This window comes from Phoca vitulina, unplaced genomic scaffold, assembly GCF_004348235.1.
Source record: "Phoca vitulina isolate PV1807 unplaced genomic scaffold, GSC_HSeal_1.0 scaffold10, whole genome shotgun sequence".
NCBI classification, from domain to species: domain Eukaryota; kingdom Metazoa; phylum Chordata; class Mammalia; order Carnivora; family Phocidae; genus Phoca; species Phoca vitulina.
In genome coordinates this window covers 10856277-10864580 of record NW_022589713.1, presented here as the reverse complement: position 1 = coordinate 10864580, position 8304 = coordinate 10856277, and the positions used below count along the sequence as shown (strand labels likewise).

General features: G+C 34.3%; 1 pseudogene; it reads left to right on the top strand.

Moving 5' to 3' along the window:
- The first annotated feature begins 2319 nt into the window (after nt 1-2319).
- Nucleotides 2320-2463, top strand: LOC116635337 (annotated as a pseudogene).
- Nucleotides 2464-8304: the final 5841 nt, after the last annotated feature.

The window sequence follows — 8304 nt, the reverse complement described above, 5'->3', positions numbered from 1 at the left end:
ACTGGTGATGGGTATTAAAGAGGGCATGTCCTACATGGAGCACTGGGTGTTATATGCAAACAATGAATCAAAACTAATGATGTAATGTATGGTGATTAACATAATAAAAAAGAATGAAATATTTTATAACATTTTTCTTATTCTAAGAACCCACAGAATATATCTACAGCGTGGTAGAACTTTTCAGTATTTGTAAAATTAAATGCCTATACAAAAGCCAGGCAGGAATCAAATGATTGACCTTGACCTGGCTTACTACAAGAGAGTAGGGATTGTGGTAAGCTTAAGAGTAGAAGCTCTGACTTTATTCATTCAAGTATATACATATGTATATATATACAACTCTTTAATGTTTGAACAATTTTCTGGCCATACACATTGCATTTTCTCTTGAAAAGCCCCCAGTATACGATTCCTAATAGTTATTTTTCCCCCAAGATCTGTGCCCGTGATCCTCATCAACAAACATCATTCATAACACTGTGCTGCTTACCAAACAATGGGAGTTAAAAAAAAAAAAGATGTTACATGTTCTGTTTCTAGAGACATTATACTTCATTCATCATAAAATTAGTATGTATCCAGAAACTTTAGAAGTTTTGAAAAGCAAAAAATCTTCATGGATTTAGTGATGAAAAGAAGGTTTCTATTTTGAAGCCAGATTTTAGCTGTTAGGATGGATTTGCAAAGGCAAAATGGCTGCACCATTTTGCATTCTTTCCAGCAATGTTTAAGAGTTCTCATTGCTCTGCATTCTTATCAGTCCCTAAAGTTTCTTAAATGCTTTTCTAGCCATTATAATATACATGTAATGGTATCTCATATGGTTTTAATTTGTATTTTTCTAGTGACTAGAAATACTGAACATTTTTTATGTACTTATTAGCCTGCCATATCTCCTCTTTGGTGAAACACTTGTTTAAATAATTTGTCATTTTTAATTGAATTGTTTGATTTCTGATTTTATTTATACACTTTGCATAGAAGTCCTTTGTCAGATATGTAATTGATTGGAAAATATTTTCTCCCAGTCTGTAGCTTGTCTTTTCATTCTCTTTGCAGTCTCTTACAGAACACAAGTTTTTCATGTTGATGAAGTTCAAGTTATTACTTCTTTATAGATCGTGCTCTTAGCATCATTGCTAAGTATTCTTTACCTAACCCCATTTAATAAAGATTTTCTATGATTTCTTCAAAAAGTTTTATAGTTTTACATTTTACATTTAGATCTGATTCATTTTGAGTTAATTTTTGCATAAGCTGTGAGGTTTAGGTCAAGGTTCATTTCACTGCACATGGAAGACTGTTTCAGCACCACATAGTGAAGACACTTGATTTGCCCACGTTCTTTTGCCAAAGATGCATTGGTCACATCTGACTGGGTCCATTTCAGGACTCTAGTCCTGTGGGTCTGATCCTTCACCAATACCACACTGTCTTGGTTACTGTAGCATTACAATAAGTCTTAAAAATTGAACAGCATGATTAGTCCAATTTTATTTTTGTTTTTCAAAACTGTTCTCACTGGTCTCATTCCTTTGTTTTCCACATAAAATTTTAGAGTCTGCTTGTTTATATCTACAAAAAAAATCCTGTAAGATTTTGATTGCACTAAACCTATAAATCAATCTGGGAAGAATTATTAGGTTGAGTTTTCCAAGTCATGCACATGTATGCATCTTCATTCACTTAGGTCCTTTTTTTCTCCCCACCATCCTTTTGTAGTTTTCAGCATATAGGCCCAGTACACATTTCTTATTACATTTATTTATTTCTAAGTATTTCACTTGGGGGGAGAGAGACTATAATAAATGCTATCTTATTTCCAATAAAGTATTATAAATAAAATGAAATTATAAGTTATAAAAATGATTTTTATATGTATTGGACATATAACCAGAATCTTAGATAAATATACTTAGGACTAGGAGTGATTTTTATGGATTCTGCAGAATTTTCCACTTAGGTAATCAAGGTATCTACAAATAGGAATGGTTTTCTTTCCAACTTACATGTCTTTTTTTTTTTTTAACCATATTGCACTGCTAGAATTTTTAGTACAATGCTGAATAGGATAAATGAAAGTGGACATCCTTGCCTTGTTCCTAATCTAAGGGGGGAAAGCATTTGGTCTTTTACCATTAAGTAGGATGACAGAGGTAAATTTCTTGTAAATGCCTTTTTTCACATTGAGGAGGTTCCCTTCTATTCCTAATTTGCTAGAATTTTCTTTCCATAAGTGTATTTCATAAATACATTTTCTGATCAATTTGTATAATATGGTAATTGCACTTCTTTATATTATTAATTTGGTGGACTATCGCTTCTCGGCCTTTTGGCTAAGATCAAGTGTATTAATTTGGTGGACTACATTTTGAATACTGAACTGGCCTTGCATTCTTAGGATAAACCCTACTTAAATATATAATTTATGTATACATATAGATTATATATATACACTTTGTTTGGCTGGATTGAGGAAGTCTGTTTATGAATGATACTGTCCATCTCATCTACTACCGTTGCCTGATTTTGCTATCAGCATGAGGTTGGCTTCATAAAATGAGTTGTGGAGTGTTTTCTCCTCTTCTGTTTTCTTGAATATATTGTATAGAATTGTCATTTCTTTAAATGTTTGGTAGAATTTGCTAACAAAACCATTTGGGCCTGGAGATTTCTTTATTCGAAGGTGTTTAGCTATGAATACAATTTCAGGGTGCCTGGGTGGCTCCACTGGTGAGGCGACTGCCTTTGGCTCAGGTCATGATCCCAGGGTCCTGGGATCGAGTCCTGCATCGGGCTCCCTGCTCAGCGGGGAGCCTGCTTCTCCCTCTCCCTCTGCTGCTCCCCCTGCTTGTGCTCACTCTCTCAAATAAATAAAAATTTTAAAAAACTATGAATACAATTTCTTTCATCTTATAGGACTATATATATTATATATTTCATCTTAAGTTTTGGTAGTTTGTAATTTTCAAGGAATTGGTCCATGTCCTCTACCTCATCAAATTTATGCGTGTTATCTGTAGTATTCTTTTCTTATCCTTTCATTGTCTATTGAGTCTGTAGAAATACCTGTTTTCATTCTTGATATTGGTAATTTGTGTCTTCTTTCTTTTTTTTCCCCCTTTGACTGCTTTAAATATGGATTATGTAGTTATTATATATTATTACCAAATATTTAGACATTTTCCTGTTATCTGTTACTGATTTCTAGTCTAAGTCCACAGGGTCAAAGGATATACTTTGATTTTTAAAATTTTGTTAGGATTTGTTTTACACCTTGGGATATGGCTGTATTACTGAGTGTATTAGTCCATGTACACTTAAAAAGAATTCATGTTCCCTAAAATAGCAGCAGAGAGGAGAATGGTGATTGCCAGGGGCTGGGGTTCGGGGAAATGGGTAAATGTTGGTCAAAGAGTACAGAGTTTCAGTTGTGCAAGATGAGTAAGTTCTGTAGATCTAATGTACAACGTGGTGACTACAGTTAGTAATACTGTACTGCATATTTGAAATTTGCCAAGAAGGTAGGTCTTAAATGCTCTAACCACCCACCCTACCCCCAACACCTACACACAAAAAACAGTAACTGTGAGGTGATAAATATGTTAGATTGATTGTGGTGATTATTTCACAATGTATATCAGAACACCAAGTTGTACACTTTAAGTATATACAATTTTTGTCAGTTATACCTCAAAGCTATGAAGAGAAAAAAAGTTATACTTTGCTTTAAAAAAATGCATATTCTTTTATGGTTAAATAAACTGTTCTACAAATGTCAATTTGATCCAGTTTGCAGTTGGCTGGTAGTAGTGTTCGCTTGCAGGTTTCTGAGAGAAGAGTGTTGAAATCTCAAACTATAATTGTAGATTTGTCTATTTTTCCTTTCGGTTCTGTGAATTTTTGCTTCATGTATTTAGACACTCTAAAGAAGTTAGGTGAACTCATATTTAATATTGTTATATCTTCTTATTGAGCTGATTTTTATAACTAAGTAATATCCCTGTTTATTGCTGCTAATGTTCTTTGTTCTGACATCTATTTTACCTGATTAATAAACTGACATCTATTTTACCTGATATTAATAAACTACCCCAGCTTCCTTTTAAAGTTTGCATAGTATACCTATTTTTCAACATTACTTTTGATTGCAGACCCAGAATGTCACAATATTCAAAATACACTGTATACAATCCAAAATTACCCAGCATGCGAAAAACCAGGAAAATGTCTACTTAAAAGGGAAAAGGCAGTCAAAACCAAACACAAAACCAATTCAATTCACTTCAATGACTAAGGCAGAGTTTTAAAATAAGTGAGTTTTAAATGCATGATAAATGGATTAGGTTAAATATAAGAAGCGGATTAACAATGAGCCTTTTAAAGTTTTAGAAAGGTTAATGAGTGTGGCACCTTTAAATTAAGTTTGGGAATAATCTGGTTTAGAAGAGGAATGGACTAGCTGGATTCTTGGAATAGCTACCCTTTTGTCCATTTAGTTCCAGAATTATTTGATGAATAACAATGAGATATAAATTGTATTCCTATTCAAGATAGTATAATATTTTCCCCACGTGTTAAGAATAGAGATATATGGGGGTAGGGGGATGGGTGAAATAAGTGATGGGAATTAAGAAGTGCACTTGTCATGATGAGCACCAGATGATATATGGAATTACTGAATCACTATACTGTACACCGGAAACTAATACAACGCTGTATGTTAACCAACGGGAATATAAAAAAAAAAAAAATAGAGATATATGGACTATATACCACAACAAAAAATTTTTCTAGATCTGTATTAAGTTTTCCATTTTGGAAGTACCAGAGAATAAGAATTTTTTGAAAACCTTATCTTCCCTTGCAGAAAAACAAAGGAGCAAAAATGTGTAATTTTAAAAAGGGAAAAGAATATAATAACATTTTTAAAAAATCAAAATTTATAGGCCCACCCCTGGAGTTTATAGACTCTGTATTAAAAATTCCCGATTTGATCACTACACTCAGGTTTATTTTTGCCTGTTTTTTAGAACTTTTTAGTTAAATAAGGAATTATACATTTATTCACATCCATATTATCTTTGTTAAATGAAATTGAGTTACATGGCAAGTGTGTTCTTCCAGAAAAGTATTCTTTAAAAAAAAAATGACATATCAATATAATTCTAATTTTTTATCTAAGTTGAATATTTCAATAGGAAATTTTTTTAATATCAATTGAATGCTTATATTATTTCCACAAAGACTTGACAAGTTTCAAAAAAGTGAAAAATCCTACAGATCATGTAATACCCTTCCTTTCATTGAAAAGAAAATAAAAGCTAAAATTAGACATAAACTATGAATGAATGTCAATGACAATAATATCTTTTAAATATATTGAATTTAAGGGGCCATAGCATATTCAGAGTAACTTTTATGGCCAAAATACTTCTATTAGGAAGGAGAAAATAATGAAGCTAGAGTGAAAAATAGAAGAAACTACTGATGGAAGAAAAAAAAATCAACGAAAATAAATAAACCAGACAAAAAAACAGAACTATTATTAAAACTAAAAGCAAAGTATTTTCAAGATCTATAAAATGAAGAAATTTGGGAATATGAACAAGAAAAAGAACACACAAAAAAATCAATAGGTTCAAGGAAAATGAAACCAACAGAGCAGAATTTAAACTCTAGAGTAGAATGCAGTGAAAGACTTTACTCCAGTAAATTTGCAAATCCAGGCAAATTTAAAGTGTAATGATCTGATTCTGAAGAGAAAAAGCAATAAGAGCAGGAAGCAACCCAGTCCCTCTGGATCCAGTAGGCAGACAGGCTTCTCAGGGAGCCGGAGGGCCAGCGAGGATGACCCGATGGAGGGAGTAAGAGGAGAAATTAGGCAACTCAGAGAGCGAGATGAGGGCTAGGATTTTTGCCAGGGGTTTTGGTGGGAAACTCTAGACAGGGTCTACAGAGATTTTTTTAGGAAGTGTGTTTGTTTCTTTGAAGAACTGTGTACAACACTCCCCTTTCCCTTTACTAACAAACAGTTCTAACATTCTTAGGTCATTTGGAATCAGATCACTATTTCTATGAATAACATCTAGAGATGCGGCCATAGGATTTAGGAGTGCTAGGTTTAGATACAAATGTAGATGGATGGCTAGATAAAGGATTAAAAAGACATTTGCCAACCTTAATAGTAATTAACTCAGGGGAACAAGATTAAAGGAAGGGGGGCTGGCAGATGAATGAGAAAAGGAGATTTTCCTACTTCAACCACTACCCTAATCTTTAGATCTTTTTTTTTTTTTTTTTTTTAATTTTATTTATTTATTTGAGAGAGAGAGAATGAGAGAGAGCACATGAGAGGGGGGAGGGTGAGAGGGAGAAGCAGACTCCCCGCCGAGCAGGGAGCCCGATGCGGGACTCGATCCAGGGACTCCAGGATCACGACCCGAGCCGAAGGCAGTTGCCTAACCAACTGAGCCACCCAGGCGCCCCTAATCTTTAGATCTTTTACAATGACCGTGTATGTATAACTTTTGTAACTTTAAAGTAAAATTTTAGCATTGCTTTTTAAAAAGAAAAAAATGGTTTCACCCCATTTGAGGTTTGTAGGATTAAATCTTCTAATATTTCCAATTTTGCCCAGTGTCTATTTCATTTGTTTACTCATTCATACATTCAAATATAAACTACAGTCCCATTTGCAAGATTATAATTTCACTGAGGAAAGACAAAATAAGGGGGTCTTGTTTTTGGGATGTGTGTGTGTTTAGTTAGCAAATGAATGACATAATGGTAAATATTCATGGAGATCTAGAAAAGGCAAATTTAGGTCAATATGTTGTGGTCTGCTAGCATCCTTGAGGAACACTTAATAAATCTGGACAGGATGAAGAGGAAAGAAAATTTGCTTGGAGAGAAAGGTGATAGGGATATTTAAAGGTAGAAAGGAGGATTATATATAGTGAACCAGTCCAACCACCTAGAGAAGAAGGCCCACAGAGAGGCTAGGTTAGAAAAGGAGGGTGGAGGCAGAGTGGGGAAACATTGTACTGTATTAAAAGCCACATAGTGTAGAAGAGCTGGGACTCTGGAGTCCCAGAGACCAGAGTTTCTAACCCTCTTATGCCACTTGCCCCTATGAGGATTTCAACCTCCCTGAGCCTCAGGAATATGAGGATAATAACTTTATAAAGTTATCATGAACATTAAGTACTTGAAGTATTTGTAATTTTCAGTGACTTGATAAACATTAACTATGTTTCATTATTTTTGTTGCATGCATGGCATTTAAATATTATCCAATAGGCCAGCATTTTCCAACTTGTATTCTATACAACTCTAGTTTTTAGATATTAAATGAGTTTGTCACATAGAAGAAAGTTCCTTGGACAGAAAATCTTGAGAAAATCTGAGTTAAATGTTATTACTAGAAACTGTAATATGCTAGTAGGCATTTACATTCTTTAAGGCAGCATATCCAAAACTGTTGTTTGGGGGTTTCTTCCTATAGAAATTTTGTTTCTCAGAGCACCTGTTAGAATTAGTGTTCTGCATGGGAACTACCACTAAAGGCAACCAAAAAGTCTTTGGTCAACAAAATTGCATGAGGTGCAAAATAGTGTCTGATTAAGTCTTGGGATTTTACACAGGCTTAAAAAAAAAAAAATGAATGAAAAGGTTTTTCAATAAGCTTGGCATTAGATATCAAGAGCCTGGACCAAAACTATCTGTTAGGAATTATAAAGAAAGGGACAAATGCAATGAAACAAAGAGAAAGGTCAGCAGAACTTAGGGAATGGCTGGGATGAGCATGAGGGGGAAAGGAAGTTAGGGAGAGACTGAGGTAAGGATGTCATCTCTACTCTAGAACAGTGAGGATGCAATTGACAGAAAGAAGAGACTAAGAGAAAGGAGACAACTTTTTAAAATTGATACGGTACTTAGAATTATGGTGGGATTTCCTGATGCAAATAGTAAGAAAATCACGGAAGAAAAACTGTTATCCCTGAAAAGAAGATTAGGGCTTAGCACAATGACTGCTATATGGTAGGCATTCAATAAATAAACTGTATTGAGAAACTCGAAAGGAGTCAGCACAGGGGTGACAGAGAAATCCGTGAAATGAGGACTTTCCAAGAGATGAGGTAACAAGAGTTCCCCTGAGCCTCTGATGTGAGAGAGGAATAGGTAAGCCATGAGGAGACCAATGCGAGAGCTAGAGAAATAGGCAGACACAGAAGAAAAGGAGTGATGATAGCCCGAGAACAGGAGCATTTCACAAGAGAGAAAGCAATCAGTAGGAAA